This window comes from Mesocricetus auratus, unplaced genomic scaffold, assembly GCF_017639785.1.
Source record: "Mesocricetus auratus isolate SY011 unplaced genomic scaffold, BCM_Maur_2.0 Super-Scaffold_100024, whole genome shotgun sequence".
NCBI classification, from domain to species: Eukaryota; Metazoa; Chordata; class Mammalia; order Rodentia; family Cricetidae; genus Mesocricetus; species Mesocricetus auratus.
The window spans coordinates 1,787,997-1,807,036 of NW_024429205.1; the positions used below are offsets into that span (position 1 = coordinate 1,787,997).

A 19,040-nucleotide genomic window follows, 5' to 3' on the forward strand; every position below is an offset into this window, starting at 1 on the left:
GGAGATCAGGTTGTGCCCTGATCTAAAAATGACTCCATATGTTGAGAGACAATGGCTTCAGGCTATGGCCTGCCTTGGGTGACTAGTTCACAAAGTAGGAGTTGGCTCCATTTTGAACTAAAATGCACAGGCCAGATAAAGGCACTTGTGTGTGTAGACACCACTCAGCACCATCCAGGAAGCAAAGATAAATAACTTTTCCAAGTAAAAAGCTACCTACTACCTGTAAGCTTTGATCAAAGTGATTAAGAACACATAGGCACATGGGCATATCCAAAGTCTACTGTCATAAAAAAGTAGGCCCCCAAACCTATTACACACACAAGATATAACCTTAAGACGACTAGGAGTAGCACACCAAGACTGAATAGCTAGTAGGACTACCCGCTACCTGCTCAGTTGCCTCAAGTCTGAGAAACAAGACTTATTCTGAAAAACTGTTAAAGCATCAGACATCTGCCTCTGTTTTTCCTGTCCATGATACTCAACCCACTTCAAGCTAGCTCTTGAATCAGCTGTTACCACGACCTGATTTTGACAACTGTGCACTTGCCTGGCTATAAGCCCTGCAGTTCCCTTGGCAAAACCCCCAAATCTGGTCCCTTACAGACTCTTCCTTAAGGCGGTGTTAGCTCTCCATCTCTGCCTTCAATACACCTTCTTTAACCTGTTGGTAGCCATCGTATAACCTAAATATAACTGTGTGAAGTGTAATGTGTGTTCAGAGAGTTGATGTGATTATAGTAATTAAGACTGGAATAACAGAATCTGGATTCTGTGACTGACAATGGCATGATTATCAAGTGAACTCAGAATTACATGGTGAATTAGAGAACACACATGCACACACAACCTCAGCTCCCCACCCAGTAGGGGCCCCATGTGGGATTAGGGGGGAAGAACCCCAGAGTGCTTGCTTCTACCTTCTCACGATGAGAAGCCTAGTCCCGACAGGTGGCAAGACCCGGGGTCCCACTCATCTGAACCATGCTTCTGAGTTGCATTTCCAGTGTGCAACCCTGAAGGATGAGGCTGTATCATCTCCCTGCCCAAGAGCAGACTGTCCACCATTTTCCTCAGTGTTCCTCTCCCACAACCAGCTGTATCTGCCAGCATTACCACAAGGGACACAGGTATGGTACTGTAAGTGCGTCTAGCCCAGAACTCTCACACCTCAGCCAGCATCCACGAGGTTAAAGACAGAAAAAGAAAACAAAAAAATCAGACATGTATTCACCCTGACCTGAAAATGGTTCTTTCCATAAATAACAGACAGCAACCAGGTCAAGCTTTGTGGCAGCCACAGCTGGTTATGTAGGTTTGAATTAACAATACTCTTGACCTACCCATAGGAATGGCTGTGAATTAACCCCCACAGTCTGAATCTGAAGCATCCCCAAAGGCTCACATTTTGGACATGTGTTACTGGGATGGTGGCATTATTTTAGAAGGCCCTGGGACCTTTAGGAGTTGGAAGATGTAGATTACAAGAGGCAGGAGTATATAGCCCATCCCTGGTTCCAAAGCTTTTACTGTTTCCTGGTCCACAGGATGTGAGGAACCTCTACAACATGGCCCTGCTGACATGCCCTCCCTGAAATGATGGACAGAACCATTCTGAGACTGTGAGCTTGGTCCTCCTTGCCAGGATGGCTTGTACCTTTAGAGACCATGATGTATGCCCTTCCTTAAATGATGGACTACACCCTCTGGCATCGTGATTCAAGACCTCCTGCCAGGATGGACTGATGGACTGGTCCTTATGACACCATGAGCCAGAGATCCCTACTGTAATAGACTATACTCTCTCAGACTCTGAGTCGAAATAATTCTTTCCTCTCTTGTGATGTTTGTTACACGATTTTGCCAGAACAGTACAAAAGTAACTAATAAAACCCCCCACATGATAGGTATGTAGCTCATATTAAAAATATACAAAGCTGGGGAGATGGATCTATTGATAAAGAAATTGTGAAGAACCAAGTTCTATCCCCAGAACCATGTAAGAAGTCAAGTACAATGGTGGGGGGGGCGGAATTACTTGTAATTCCAATGTAGTTGGAAAGGTTCCAGATCAAGGGGAGAGCCTTCATTTAAATAAGAAGTGGAAGGCATTTGGGGACCAACACCTGAGGTTACCCTCTGGCCTGAAATGAAAATACACACAATATGTGGACCTACACACTCAAACATGCATACACACAGGTTTAAAAATAAACTACAGTGATTTTATATATTATGTGAAAATGAAACTCATTATGATACATGCCAACTAAAATAATGAAAGAAGTGGAAAATAGAAGCTGCCCAGCCAGCACCCTAGCGTCTGATATACAGATAATACACAATGGCTAACACAGCCACATGTTGATTTCACAGCAGGTTGTACACTGATTAAGGTCCTTGTGTTTGTGATCCTCTTGTTCCTTTCACAGATAATTAGGACAGTATACAGCCCACACACAAAAGCCGGGCCACACTGGTGCTGAGGGTAGAGTCTAACCTTGCAAGTCCCAGCAGGCAACACAGAAAGGAAATGTTCTCAAGTACAAAAGCCAATGGATCCAGGACAACACTCAACCAGCTGTTCAGGGGAATTAAGATGCTGCTGAGATTGAGGTAACAGCTAAACTTTTCACATGAGTCATAGATAACACAGCGGCTGAGCAGGGCAATAGCCGGTTCTATTTGCTTGTCTGACCTCCCTGTAGCCCATGGCACAACTTTAATGCACAACTCAATATGAGCAGTTAGTGACTTTCATCCAGCTCCTCTGCGCTCATGGTTTCAGCCCGCAGAGGTCTTGGAGGACCCTGCTCAGCATTCAGGTATGCACAGATTCTCTCGGGCACACGTTCCCTACAGATACACTCTTCTTTATCAGAGTTACTAAAATTAAAACTGGCACAGATCAGCAAGAACAAAGGACAAACTCGGGAGAAGCATGACGCTGGGGTCCTGGCCTGTGTCTACACTGGTTCCCTGTTGGCGAGCTTGCTCTGCATATGGACAGTTATGAAAACCCCACATGTGCTATCCTATGGGGTCTCAGGCCTTGCTCACCAGCTCCACGGGACTCCAAACAGGGTTGCACTTGTAGAGAAGGACACTGGCCAGGGAAGAATGCAGAAGACCAAGAGGGAAGCCCCCAGGCTCCTCTAAGGTTAAGGTAGCAGTACATCCTGGGTGTACCATGACAATCTCAGAGTCTACCTTCTTGACCACAAAACTCCTAAGAAGCCAGTTCAACTTCTAGTCATGTTAAATGGTTACCCCAAATACCCAATATGAATCTGCAGGCACCTCGTCTCCACAAACAACTCTGTGAGACCTCATCAAATGTCATAAGTGAATACTAAGCTCAGAGGGCTGGGGCTAAAAGTTTTCCCTGTGACCATAAGGAAACAGTTACGCCTACACTGGGTCTCAGGAAAGCTGAGCAGAAGCTTAGTACTTATATGCACGCACACCATGAAATGTCACCCAGATAAGTCACCCTCGTGACTGCTTTATCATTCACAGATGGCTTTCCAGTATAAACTCTGATACAGGGTATTTGTTTGGACTACACGATGTAGGTCCACTGAGACTCTGAAGAATGTAGTTTTGCTTTCCATTGCAGAACAGAAAGACCTCCCTCAAGTTCTCTGATTTCTTCCTTCCCAAAGCTTGGGTTGATGAGTCACCTCCAAATGGTAGTAGAGGAGAACGGATTCAGGAAGTACCTCAAAGGGATCTATAATCTAGGGCCTAAGACGGAAGGCCCAAGAGAGTCGTGAGACCCCCCCACACACACATCTGTCTGTCTGTCTGTCTGTCTGTCTGTATCCTCCATTACTTCCTTCTCACTTAAGAAACAAAGAAAGTGGTAGGCATAAGGACAGCTAGACTTATAAAGATGGGGGTGGGAGATGGTTGAAGAAATACAACAATTGTTTCAAAGTCAGGACCATCCTGGGATGGTAACCAGGGTTTTTAACAAGCAAGAGCTCCTTCCTAAAGAACCAAACAGGAGGGGTGCCAGACATCCCCATGTGCTCTCCAGTCTGCCCTTCCTGTGCAACCATGTGTGAAGGTACTGAGTCAGCAGCTGAGCCTCCCTCATTATGGGAAAGCCAGTGAGCTAGGTTTGCTCAACCCTAACCTGTCTGGAGTTGGACTTCTGTAAAACACACTGCCTGGACAACAGACATGTTGAGGTGCTATGGGCATTGCTTCTGGGGAAAGGTGACCAGGACACAAGATGATGAGGTACCCATTGGGAACTGAGCACGGTAATGCTGCACTGATCACTGGAGAGAAAGAGAACGTCGAAGCTGCAAAAACAGCCCTGTGGTGGGGCTCTCACGTGACTGGCTGAAGTCACAGTGGACACCAGGCCTGTGAAAGCCAAGGCTGTAAGAAGAGAGCTGCAGAGAGCTTGCATGCTTCACAGAGAGGCCCCCTGATCCACATGTGCTCCAAGGGCAGAGGACTCGGTTTTGGATGTTTACGATTTAATTGTCTATTGGATACAACCTAAAATCACTTGCAAAGATGGGGAACTGTCTAGATCAGGTTGTCCTTCCTGCAGGCATGTCTGTGGGGGGCTGTCATGATTACATGAATTGTTATGGGAAACCCCAGACCAAAAGCCGATGGCGTTATTTGTATGTTGAGACTGTATAAAAGAGCAAACGAGCCTACCACTGACAAGCCTGCACGATTCCTTCTCTTTCTGAACTTGACTGTCCCGCTGCCTTGATTTCCCTGCAATTGTGCGAGAGCTTTACACCGCTGAGTGTCTTGGGGCTAGTGGCCCCACACTGTTCTCTCTGGGGCCCACAATTCACTAGCCAATGGACTTAACATCCACCACACTGAACGTCAACCTCATAAAGCGCTTGCCTAATTGTCAGTCACTTAAAAGTGTGAAATGCTTAGTTAGACCAAACCAGACTGAAACCATCCCTAGGTCCCAGAGAGTTAGGAAGGACAGAAAGCACAGTTTGCACACTGCAGGCCTGGCCAACTGCTGGGCCCCAGAAGTGCAGCAGTTTCTAATTTTTGTTTACTAGAGCTCTGTTCTTCAGGCTACTTGCAAGCGCAAGCAATCACTGCAAAGCCCCCTGCTGTGCCTTATGAATAAACAATGCAAATGCCCTAGTTCACGAATACTGTTTCCCTGGGAATGAACCCAAAATATTTCCCATGGATGTTGAAAATGAAGTCAGGATTCTCCCTGCTTCCTAGACAATTGGCAAGAACCCTGTAACTAGCAGACTTCCATCAAGGCCATTTTATTCTGTCCTAGAAAGCTCCCCATTTTGGGGTCAAGAGTGAGAACAGCAACCCAATAAAGAGGGAGAAGCTCTCAAGCTCTTATTCTAAGCAAACAAGGAGGTCGGAAAAAACAACAGCACAACAGAGCATGACACTCATTATTTCCAAGCAAGTGTGTCGGTGAAAACATAACCAGACAGACATCTTCCTAATCAGAACCAGCCAAGAAAATAGCAGTAGAGAATCCATTCCCGGCAGAGTCACGCACAGTTCCAGCACTGGGAAAGAGGATCCTGAGCTAATGCTGGAGAAGGACTGTGCGAGTCTTCCTGTTATGAAAACAGGACACAGGTGCTGAGTGACTACATCTTCTAATTCAAAGAACAGGCCTTGGTGTAGGGCTGGTGTCTTCCCCTCGCCGGACACAGGAGTGACTCACTGCTCACTGTTTGGGGTATGAGATTTCAGAAGCCCCTGGGTCTCTGGTATTGTGGCAAGGCAGCTTTGGTGGGCAGCTCAAGTACGTCCCACACAACTTTCAATGTTCAGAGTCTCCTTACAGTTGCTTCTGGACCTGGAAAATAAATCTAAGATCAATGCTTCCCATGGGCTGCTATGGGCATTTCATCAGATGGTGTAGCCCAAGGTTCAACAAGATAACGGACACCCTCAGTTGAACAAGAAAGAAGTTCACAGACCTTTTACAGCCTCAAAAAGGGCTCCTAGGCTAACAACAAGACTTCCGCATTCACAGAGGCACATGGAGTGAAACACACATGTAGAAACACACAGACACACAGGGTGTACACAAAGGAACACACAGAAACTGGACACAGCAAAACCCATACACTCACAGAGAAGGCATAGTGAAGAAAAGAGACAAGGACACAAGTAGCATGGGTTTTCCTTTACTAACTACTTGAAAAAAATTACAAATGTGCAGGGGAAAAGAGTTTGCATGCCTTTCGGGATTACAGGCTCCACAGTTACCAAGTTTTCTTAATTAAGGTACGGTCTATAAATTGCTTTATTGTATAATAAGAAAGAGATCTCCTCCCTTTCTGTCCCTCCTTCCTTTCAATCAAGCACTAGCTAGGAATTCAACTCTTCCTACAACTCCTGGTGTAGAACAGGGATAGAGGTGACTGCCCACTGGCTCCTCTCAGGAAGTCCCCTAACTGGCCACTCCCCCACCCCACCCCGGGTCCCATCCTCCACTCCCAGGAGCACTTTCGTATTCGCTTACAGAAACTCTGGACTCTGCTGACACAACTTCCTTTTTCAAAAAATGTCTTTAGGGTTTTTTTTTCTTGTTATTATGCAGGTTTTTAAAATAGGTTTTATCGTAGCATCTTTATAATAATCTATTGTTATTGGTTCCATCCCCTTTCTCTCCCTACCCCTCCTTCTGCCTTAATGACACTTGTATTCTCTCTCTCTGTGTGTGTGTGTGTGTGTGTGTGTGTGTGTGTGTGTGTGTGTGTCCTGCTCCGTTTGATTCTTTCCCTCTGTACTTCCTGGTTTAAGTTCTAAAGAGACAGCATAGTTTGAGATGCTTGACAGTAAGTGATCAGTGCACTAGCTTAAATCAGTCCTCAACCATTGATCTAGAAGAATCAGAGTCATGGAGCTGACCACAGGGACAGTTAGTCGGGAATCTCAAGAGGATGTATAGACATAGAGGGGAAAGGATCCAAAAGTCCAAAGGTGGGCAAGCTGGCCAGCCCCAAAGTGAGGCTCTGTGAACATGAGTTAAGCTCACAGACTATCAGCTGGCGGAATCCCTTCCTGCTCAGGGGAGACCTGTTTCTGCTCCATTAAGGAACTGATTGCATAAAGCCCATAAAGTTTTTTGGGGCAAATCTGCCTTAGTCACAGGATACTGATTTAATCTCAGCCTCATCTAAACACCTTAAGAGAAGCATTCCGAATATATGACCACGTTTGGGAGCCGTGACCTAGCTCCGCTGACACACGGGAACTCCCCCAACCCCCCAATCATGAACAGACAGGCTGGCAGTGAGGCGAACGGTAGCCCTTCCTCATACACAGTGGACATGGTAGATGTACCAAAAACATCATAATCTAAACAGCTACACGGGTTAACCAAGGTTGTTCTGCACAGAGACCAGAACACTCTGGGTGCAGGCAGTTGATGGATAAATCATGTTATCCCACCGGGCAGCCATCCAGGAGTCAGTCAGCAGCCTGGCCAACAAAAGGCCACAGGCCAACAAACGCTCTACTCAAGACTGAGCTAACCCAGGGCTTCCTGACCCCAACTGATCTTTGCTGCTTTCCTAGGGCTCAATCAGGCTGGTTGTGGAGGAAAGCAATAGTAAAACAGAATCCACAGACAGTATACCAGGTAGAAATGCTTAAGAGATTCTGTGTACCGGAGGGGTTACCTGCACCCTCGGCCACTCACTCAAGAAAAGACAGCCTCGGACTGGTATCCAGTGAGACAGCATTTTAAAGGACTCAGTAGGCACTTTCATAGACTCCAAAGTACCACAGGATAAAGACAATATTCAAAGGATGTGGATAACTAGCCACCCCAGAGAAACTCATGAGGGATGATGGATGGGGAGGTGGCTGGCAGGGAGGCCTCTGGGAGCACCAAATGAAATGGACCCTTGTAAAGAGAACAAGAGTGACGCTTAGCCAAGGAAGTTTCTATGAAGGGAAGGACTTCCTCATATCCCTTCCTGGGGTTCCCTTGCTGTAATCCTAAGACACCTCCTACTGCCCTACCCCAGTGCCATTCAGCACCCAGGTGTAGAACTGCCCCTCCCTTAGCACCTGAGAAATACAATCGTACCACCTTGGTGTGGGAGGAACTCTCTTTCCTCCAGATGGTGGCTGGGGATCATGCTGGGGAAATAATCATGGTCTGTTGGGAATCTGGTGAACCTAGGCACAGAACTCTGGGGAGTCTCACAGCAAATGTTCTCTAAAGCTGAGCAGAGGAGGGAAGGGGAAGGGGCCTTCTGCTAGGCTCCTCCTGCAGTTAGCTCTTCTGTAACTAGGTAGCTGGGTATCAGCCCTGTACTTAAATCGGGAGGAGGAGGGGAGTAACTAGATAACACTTCTGCATCTTCCATTACCACTGGATATGCCTCATGGCTTGAGCCCTTTTCCTACAGCAAGTGCCTGACCACAGGGCATACACACACACCAGTACCTGGCACACAAGGACTCCTCCCTTTGTGAGTCACTACAGGATGGTGAGCTGAAATGAATGTGTTGAACTGGTAGACAGACACATGGGTGGATGGGTAGAGACACTTGTGGATGGGGAGACAAATGGGTACATGTGTAGATGGACAGGTGGAAGGTAGCTAGATGGATATGTGAGTGGATGAAGCTGGATGAATGGGAGACTGAGTAGCTGGACAGGCAGGTGGATAGATAGATGGGTAAGCTGATGTATACATGGGTAGGTGGATGGATGGATGGGACAGTGGATGGGTAGGTGGATGAGAGGATAAAGGGGTGATATGGGCACTGATTTTAGAAGAGCATTAATGAAAAACACAAGGAAACAAATGTTCAAGGTTAATTTCCATCAACTTGTTGCTATGCCAATACAAACATGCCACACATTTGAAAAAAATAACAATGGTGACCATTAATCTATTTAATTGCTATTTTTAAAAGTTAAAAGTGCAGCTACTCTGGTTATAGATCTTCAGAAACATTTGTTTCACTCCAGGAAGCAACGAGCTAATCTTACTCCCTAAAGGAAGACCAGCGATGACTAGGAAGAGGAGGGCCATGACTTTAACGACAAGGACTTCCGACACATGCTGGAGCTCTTGTTTCCCACTGGAGAAACACAAAACTGTCTCTCACGTTATATCCACATGTTTCTTTCCTATTGTTTAAGATAGGGTCTAGGGTAGCTCAGATTGATCTTGAACTTTCAACATAGTCATGAATAAGCTTGATTGTCAGATCCTACTGAGTTCTGGAATTACATTCATGTTGCACCATGCTGGTTTATATGACACAACTGGGGACTGAACTCAGGTCTTCTTGCATTTAAGGTAGGTGCTTTTCTAACAGTGTTATATTCTCAACCCTTCTACATTTCTATGTGGAAAAGTCTTCCTGAGTGTTGGTGGTCTTATTTTTCTCCCTAAGAAAATCACTGCTAGATTAAAATATTCCATCTCGATTGACAGCCTTCTTCACAGAAAGTCTGAATTTCCATTTTTGTTGTCCTCTCTTCTTAGTGAGCAGCATCAGGTTTGTAGTGTCTTAGAAAAGGTAAGCTGCTTCTGAACTTAAGTGGCTTTGAGCACCACACCCACAATCTGGGGGTATTTCCAGGTTCCATGCTCAAAGGGGAAAAAAAAATCGATGTTCCTTAAACATCTTTCTTGTGAAACGGGTGCAAGCAGGCATGGAAAACTACACTCACCCAATTTCCTGTTTGCATTAAAGTCTGTGTCCACTAAGGTCAACATGTGAAACAGAGAGGACCGAGCCCTGCAAGCTCATAGCCTGTGTGCCAACAGAATCGCCAGCACACTCTGATGGGACCTTCTTGAACCTATAACCTTGTGAGCCAGGTGCCAGCGTCCAGGTCCTCACCTCTCAACAAGATCCAGTCCTGCCCCATGACATGAGGGTTCCAGGGAGAGGGGGTCTCCTGCTCCCTGCCTGACCATTACATCTACAACACCAAGTCGCCTAGCTCACCCTTGCACCCCAAGTCGCCTAGCTCACCCTTGCACCCCACACTTCTTACTCTGCACCTCCCCTCTGTGTGTTCTCTGTAAGAGTAGGAAAATGAACAACTTTGAGATGGTTGTATGCTCATAGGCTGAGATATGATCTCCCCTCAGAAACTGTTAAGCAACCCACTACTTTGCTTAGGGCTGCTCTGCCCTCAACTGATATAGACTGAGGCACAGATTCCCAGGGACTGCTGGGAATAACTGTAGGGAGAGCCACCTTCTGGACCAGGAGTCCTTGAGCTCCAACAGCACCCCACTTTGGGTCAAGAATCGCTTGACTTTGGGCCAGGAACCCCTGAGTTTGGGCTAGTGTCCCTTCCTGGAATTCAAGGAGACAGCTATTTGCAGATTTCATCTCTGTGAAAAATTACCCCAAAGCCAATATCTGGAGTTCAGCTATCAGCTGTAGACAGGTGCAGAATGGTGGAAAAATCTGAGGCACCAGACACATGCATGATGCTGGTATGTGCCCTGGTCTCTAAACAGGCAGCTGTAATGAGTATTCTTCCTGCCAGCCTGGTCCCAGTGTGGCATCAACCCCAAATACCATACAGAGACTCTATTAGTTACAATGCTGTCAGCCAATGTCCAGGGCTTCTCATTGACTAGTTCTGTCTTAAGTATTAACCCATGACTACTAATATATATTTCTATAAGGACTTATCTTTCCGAGGACACCTTCCTGACACATCCTCTCCTCCCGGGAGATCACATGGCAACTTTCCACCCTTGGCTACATTTCCCAGAATTCTCCTCGAATCCTAGTCCCACCTATCTTGCCTCCCTAATGGTCAACAGTGCTTTATTTATCACCATATACACAGAAGGACGTCCCCATCAGGCAGCAGTAGTGGGCCTTGCAGTCACACAGGCGGGTCAGTAGGTTGTGGGACTATTAGCCACCAGATCATTGCTAATAGATGAATTACATGCTCACACTAGGCATTTCAAGCTGAAACACACCAAAAACCAATGGTATCTGTGGATCTGTTGGTGTGATACCACTGTGACTAGTGACTGCCGAAACTTCACCCTGTCTTTTTACAGGATTACAGAACCACACCCTAAAAATAACCCAGACAGATATACACAGGAAATGCACATTGTGTAATTTAGAACCATTGTTTAGGTTTGCTAAAAAGTGAAAACAAAGCAATAGTCTGTAATAAGAATTGGGTTAAATAAACTTGGCAATTTCATAGAAATAAATATTGTGCTCATGAACAATGACAAGGCAGGACTGAGGATGTGGCCTGGTGGTGCAGCTTGAGATCCTGGATTCAATCCCCAGTGTATGTTCACAAATGTGAGTGTACGCATGCATGTGTGTGTGTGTGCACATGTGTACTAGTTACTTTCCTATTGCTGTGATAAAACGCCACGTCAAAAACAACCCATGAAAGAGTTTAGTTGGGTTTATGGTTCCATAGGGTTACAATCGATGATGGAGGAGAAGGCATGGCAGTGGGCAGCTGGAGCAGCAGCTGAGAGCTCAAATCTTAATCCACAAGCAGGAGCCAGAGAGCATCCTGGGAATGGCAGGAGGCCTGTGGAGCCTTCAAACTGGCCCCTAGTGACACACCTCCAACAAAGCTACACCTCCTAACCCTTCCCAAACAACTGTGAACCAAGTATTCAAACATGAGCCAATAGGTGCCATTCTCATTTAAACCACAGCTATGTATCCATCTATCCATCAGTCCGCCCATCCATCCATCATCTCTTATCTATCCATCTATTATCTATCCATCTATCTATCTATCCATCCATCATCTATCTATCTTCTATGTACCTACATAGCTATCCAACAGCTATCTACCTATAAACAATGGACTTTTGATTAACCAGTAAACACATGATCAAAACAAGTTTGTGGGGCTGGAGAGATGGGTCACTGGGCAAAGTGCTTAGCATGCAAGTTTGAAGACCTGCGTTTGAATTTGCAGCAACAGGCATAGCATCGGACATCATTAACTTTGGCAGCACCGGGAGACCAGGAAATATGGATCCCTACAGAACAGGACATGTTATCATGCTCTAATTTTTGAAAACAGACATGACAGGCATGTCAACATTGACATGCCTACGCATACACACAGACGCTTGCATAAATGTGTATCTGATGTAATGAGAGAGTGTAAGCTATCTGTTTTGCTTTATCTAAAGTATTTTAATACAAACGTATTATTTGCAAAAGTTTGTTTTCAACAACCTGTAAAAGAAAAACAAAATGGCTGATCAGTGGGTGAGGGGCGGGTTTCATAACTCCTAGCACAACTCCTGAATACTGCTGCTCAGAGCTCCCCAGCAGGAAAGACCCATCTAACATGTTTGTTTACTGAACCAGACTCATCCCAGAGACAACAGTTTAGAGACCCTAAGGGAGACATACGGGGTGAATTTCCAAAGACCTTGCAAATTCATATGCAGTGTTAGAGCTAAATGAGGTAAACAGGAAGGGTTGAGTGTCCTCCAGCCAGGGGACAGGAACCTTATTTGCAGCCTTAGGGATGAGGGCAAAAATAACCCTAAGTATAATACATGGAGACATAGGGACACATACACCATGACATAGGTGAACCTCTCCCCTAAATCACAGCACATGGAAACACAGGGACACACACACCATGACATCTGGTGAACCTCTCCCCTAAGTTACAGCACATGGAAACACAGGGACACATACACCATGACATAGGTGAACCTCGCCCCTAAATCACAGAACATGGAAACACAGGGACACACACACCATGACATCTGGTGAACCTCTCTAAGAAGAGGTCAGTGTTCAGAACCCTTCTTCCTAGCTTCCTATCAAGAAGTACACAGAACAGAAAAATCAACCGGTGAAAGGAAATCTACAGATACCACAGCTAGAGAAGATGAGCTGTTTGAAGCCACTTCTTTATAGGCACACACTTGATCCACTGTCCTGGACCCCCAAAGCAGGGTGAGACATGTGACCAGAACTCGCCAATACAGTGTGAGCAGCAGTACAACATTACTTCAGGAGGCTCAGCACCACCCTCTTCTCTCTGAGTCCATCACAGGCCATGGAAGAGACACAAGTTCAAGACAGAGAGCACCCAACATGATGCAGGAGCCAGGTGGTAAACACTCTATTTGGCTTATATAAACACTGTTTGTATAAATACCTACCCCACTCTGTCTGTCTGTACAAATAACTACTCCATTCTGCCTTTGTGTTTAGCAGACAGCCAAAGACAAAATGTGAGCAAGCCCGGGTCCTGGCTTGTCCCAATACATCATGCTTTAACAGGCAGGTTCCCCACAGATGTTGTTGGTAACCCCTGGCTTTAAGCAGAACTTTCAACAGAAGAAGGTCTGTGTGGGAACTCATATGGTGTAATACACCCGGACCCTGCCACTGCTTGTCAGAATAGTTCATGCTAAATGGTCCAAAGACAAATGGGAAACACCACGGTTGTCTCAAATTTTTCTCAAGTCTCTGAACTTGTGAATGTGAACTCAGCATTTTATTATGAGTATTACTTCTTTTTACCACACCTTTCTGAAAAAGAATTTAAAGAAGGCAAAACAAAACAAAACAAAATTTTTAAGGCAAGTAGGGCTGTTCATTCACAAATAAGATGGAGTCACAGGCAAGACTCTCCCATTATAAACAACCCAAAACAGGTAACGTATGGGCAACCATCTTCACAGTATTGTACCTTGGTCAAAACTGAAGATGAACCCGGAGAGATGGACAATGAGTGAGGTGAGCATTCAGCTAGTTCAACAAACTGCCTGAGAGAGAAGAGATAATACCTGGAGTCGGGAGAGATTGAGGCAGCCAAAACTCTCAGGAGAGATGCCGGAAAGCCCCCAGGATGAGGAAGACTGCAGGGAGCTGTAGAGTCTGAAGTGGAGCCTGACAGCTCACATCCACCAACACAGACAGACATAAGCACCCGCATGGCTCAAAGGCAACACGCACACTGGACCAAGGTGAGTAGTGCCTGTTTGCATCCATCACACAACGGAGGGCACCGGCTATGGCGTTGAAGAGTCTCACCTGGAAAGGTTAATAGCAACTTGTCTAAGGGGTGGGGGGCGGCTGCCTCCAGTCCTGCCTCAGCCATCAGGAAGACTCGGAGTTGGGGGAGGAAGGCACTCCTTGACTTCCTGTGGCTTCTCTAAATCACAGGGGTGATTAGACAGGGGTAGATGACTACAGTCCTCAAAAGGGTGAAGTTCAACATGTCTGGGATCTATTTTAAAACATACCATGGTGCTGGAGAGAAGTTCAGTTGAAAAAACTTCTGGCAGAGCATGAATGAGGACCTGAGTTCAAAAAGTCAGGCGTGACATTCCACACCTGTAATCCCAGTCTGGAGAGGTAGAGAGGTACAGACAGGAATATCCCTGGGGCTTTCTGGCCAGCTAATATAGCTAATCAGTGAGCTCTCCGTTCAGAGAGTCTGCCTCAAAAAATTAGGGCTTGAGGAAGGCGTTCGGCATAGACCTTCAGCACCCAGAGACACATACAAAAATGCATATGCACAAATAAATAGGTAAACAAGCATATCCTAGACATTCAAAAAAGAGTCATCACAGGGTCGATTCTACAAGGACTGCAACAGCAAGTATCTCATAGTGAAAAGAATGCCTTGGAAAGAATGGAGATAGTTTTCTGCTTAAACGTTCAAGTATGTTAATTAAGTGTGCTGGTATTTATAATTAATGAAAATCAATTATAAATTGATTTTATAATTTATTATAAATTTAATTTTAAAATGCTAGAGAATTCTACCACAAAAGTTAGGCTGGGAAGAAACGGAAGCAAACTTTTGTAAAATTCTCATGTTATATGTTCAATGGTACAATCTAAATATAAGCTGTAATAAAATAATACATAATATAGTATAACTACTAAAATAACAAATAGATTCACAGTAAATAACCAATAAAACATAAAATGGAGGAGCTGGAAAGATGGCTCAGCAGTTAAGAACACTGACTGTTTTTCCAGAGGTCCTGAGTTCAATTCCCGGCAACCACATGGTGGCTCACAACCACCTTGAATGAGATCTGGTGCCCTCTACTGGCATGCAGGCAGAAGACAGTATACACAATAAATAAATAATTTTAAAAAACATAAAATGGAACAAATCTTGAAAATCATTAGTTCAATTCAAAAGATAGGTTGGGACAAAATAACAAGATGATGCAATTTCACTCACGTCAATTATCACATTAAATATAAATATAAATATCACATTCAATTTAAATATCACAATGAAAATGCAAGGTCCACCTGTGTGCTGCCTACAAGAAACGCACTTTGAACATAAACACTTGTAAAATTTCATGTAGCCCTAAGTGTCTTAGTTATGGTTTCTGTTATTGCACTAACAGAAATATCACCCACGACCAAAAGCAACTTGCAATAAAAGAGCGTATGCCCCTTTCAACTCTCTGCCCATGCTCCATCACGGAGGAACGTCAGGGCAGGGACCTAGAGGCAGAACTGAAGCAGAAGCCATGGAAGAGCCCTGCTAACTGTCTTGCTCCTCGTGGCTTGCTCAGAAGCCTGCCTTCTTACATCACTCAGGACCACCAGTCCAGAGATGGCACTGCTCACAGTGAGTGGACACTCCCACATGGATCATGGATCAAGAAAAAATGCTCCATGGGCCAATCTGGTAGGGGACATTCCCTCAAATGAGCTTCCCAAATGGTGGCGCTCTGCGTCAAGTTGGCATCAAGCCAGCCGGGACGGAAAGCTAGCTGAGCATAGGGCCGCCTGCCATCCAGTAACCAACGTCTTCTCTGGTTCTCGGTGCCCTCCTTTGCCCATGAGCTGAGTTCCTGCTCTGAGATAATGCTGTGTGGGACAGCAAGGAGGCCTGTCAGTCAACCCTGCCTAGAGTTTCTGCCTTGACTTTCCTCAGCGATGGCCCGTGACCTGCAATTACAAGCCGAATAAACCCCTTCCCCCTCAAAGTTGCTTTTGATCAGGATATTTGTCAGCGACCAGAAATGAAACCACAACACCAAGTGATAAGAAGACATGGTAGGGCTCTCCGTTTTTCAAATCAAACACCAAGAGAGAGAAACCATAAAGTACAGGAATTATCAACTTTGGTTTTTTTTTGTTTTTTTGTTTTTGTTTTTTTTTACAAGACAGGGTTTCTCTGTATTGTTTTGGAGGCTGTCGGTCCAGCCTGGCCTTGAACTCACAGAGATCCGCCTGCCTCTGCCTCCCGAGTGCTGGGATTAAAGGCGTGCGCCACCACCGCCTGGCAGGAATTATCAACTTTGAAAGATGTTAAGCCATCGCCGGTGTCACTCCAAGCAACAAGAAAGCATCCCCACACACTGTCGGAGTGCTGGTGTGTCAGGTGCATATGATGGGTATATGCCATCCAGAGTTTCGTAAAGAAAACAGCCCCATCCTGATGCCAAGGACTCCTGGCTCACAGAGACGCACTGTCCCAAGAAAGAGTCAGCAGTGGTTGGACTAAGAATGTCCCCCGTAGGCTGCAGTATTTGATTTCTTGGTCTCCAGTTGGGAGAAGTTTAGAAGGTGTGGCCTTGCAGGAAGTATGTCACTGAGTGTGGGCTTTAAGGGTTTAAACGTTTGCCTACTTCCAGTTTGCTCTCCCAGCTTCCTACTTCTGCTGCCATGTCTCCCTGGCACGATGGAACCATGAGCCCAAATAAACTCTTTCCATAAATTGCCTTGGCCACGGAGTTTTTACCACAGCAACAGAAAAGTAACTAATACAGGGTCCCAGCTACTTAAGCACGCCACATTGAAGTTAAACTGCTCTTAAACTGAATCCATTAAAACAATGAAATTTTAAATGTATAATTTTCTTCTGCACCTCAAAGCCCACAAAGCTGTCATTGTGGAAACAAGTGGCTGTCCTGGAAATTGTAAATTCAAGTGCCCCATGTGGCACTAAAGGTCGGCGGCCTGCAGACGCCTCTGCATTTCCTGATTCCTAAGCAGTCTCTAGCTGCAAGCCTGGAGTTCTGACCCCCTAACTCCATAATAGCCTTAGCCTACTTTACACGGTTCAATCTGTTTTCCTTCCTGCTTACTGATTGCCAAGTGCAAAAGAAAAAGCCAATTTGCACGGTGACTCTCCAACTCTCAGTTTTACAGTTATAAAGAGATGTCCTTTGGGCCTATGTCTTAATGCTGTGCCTCTGATCTGCATAGCCTTGTCCAGCCTGCCCAGCATCCCAAACTTCAGATAAAGCTCCTTGGACTCCTCCTCAGCTTCTGGTCTGCATCAGGGGCAACACAAGAGTGCAGATGTGGTCGGAGCCAGTGAAAGGAAGCTGAGCACAGACAGGCTGGCCCTTCCCCCAAACCCTGTACCACACCCAAGCACTCTCCTCTCAATTTGCTTAAGAAGAGAAGGGAAGCCACACTCTCAGCCACTAGTCACCACCGACTGAGTCTATTAACATATGAGAACTCAAGTAGTTCAGGAGGAGAAAACTTCTGGAAGGTGGCTTCATTAGAGTCATCAACCTCCCAGTCAGAGTTGCCTGGTCCAGGGTCCCAGGTGGATGGACTATCTTCATACCACAAGCATTCAGAGGCCAAGTAGTGACGTTCCAGCAGAATAAACCCTCAAAGAGCACCCCAATGTTCTCAATGAATGCCATCTTAGACACAGGTCCTTCCAAGCCCTGGATGGATGCTCCTCTTTGGCCAGCAACGCCAAGCACCCAGAATGAACACAGCAACCCCCCCTTATCTTGGCTGCGCTGTGATCAGTGGGACAAAATAGTGAGTTCATGTATCTGTGCCTTCCTCAGCCCTGAGGCCGGCGACGCGAGCTCTCATGTTATGGCCGCTTTGAAGAGAGCACATCCTAGTAGACCAGAGCCAGGGTTGTCCCCAGAGGACATGGTCAGGAGCCAGGGAACTTCCCGCGAACTTAACACACAATGCCAGGAACGGAGAGTCTGGTGAACACAACCACCCCAGAGCCTTCTCCTCCAGTCTTCTGGCAAGGATGATTGTGCTTCTTCCTGTGGGAAGGTGACTGGTTCTACAAAGGCGGCTGTAGGAAGCTGCTCTCCCTCCATTCGTCATTTGGATGCTGTGCTGGTAAACGAGAAGCTGTGACAAAGGGGACAAGCATGCTACGGGTCCAAGAGATGTCAGCATTTGGGAATTTTACCCATGTGTGTACCCACTCTACCAGAGCTCTGCAGCCTTGTCTGTCCCACGCAGGCCATTATCCTGTGCTCCACAGGGAAAGCTGATATCCCACAAGGTTGACTACAGGGACTGGGTCTTTATTAAAGTGGCTAGTCTAGAACATTTCACAAGTCCAAACACAAGAAGAGGCAATCAGAAAACTCAGAATGAGCACCAGACTGGCAGAGGCCGAGGAGGCCAGGCCATGCATGACTGCTCGTTGGCTGATGCATGGTACCCAGAAGTTGTCCCAAACTCATATCCTCTATCGTTCCTGCACAAGGTCTTCTGCCATACCACCAGTTTGGAACAACTCCCCGGCTCTGGAGTGGCCTGGAATGCCTGGTGGATGTTAAGTTTTCAGGATCAATTACCATGACCCCAGTAGAGGAGACTTCGTGGGGGGGGGGGACAGAAAAGGAGATGAGAGAGGCGAGGCCCAGTGCCTATGGGGCCCAGTGCCGGCTTTTAAAGGCTACCTCCCCGAGAAGGTCAGGGTGAAGAGGTGTGGAGGAAGGGGCTGCTGGTACAGAGTGCTTCATTCAGTACACCATGCAAAAACCAGGTGGGCATTTCTACCAGCCTCCCAAGCCACACTGAGACAGACACTTCCTAAGGAGGCTCTAGGCACTGAGCACAGAGAGGTGTGCAGGGTACCACCGATGCCTTCCACCTTCAACTCTCAGGGGCCAGAAAGCAGAGCCAACAACAGCCTGTAGCATAAGGTGGTGGCCTAGAGACCATTTTGAAGCCCCCTCCCCCGAATCTGACATTCTCCCTGGCCAAAACACACCTCTGGAAAAAGCAGGGAAGGAAAGAACCCAATTCAGTTTTTTGAGAAGATG

At 46.2% G+C, this 19,040-nt stretch overlaps 1 protein-coding gene across 3 annotated transcripts in view; it reads right to left on the reverse strand.

Moving 5' to 3' along the window:
• The window catches only part of Pxdn (peroxidasin), a 75,876-nt gene that overhangs the window by 52,236 nt on the left and 4,600 nt on the right, over window positions 1–19,040 (reverse strand). The window lies entirely within an intron of this gene.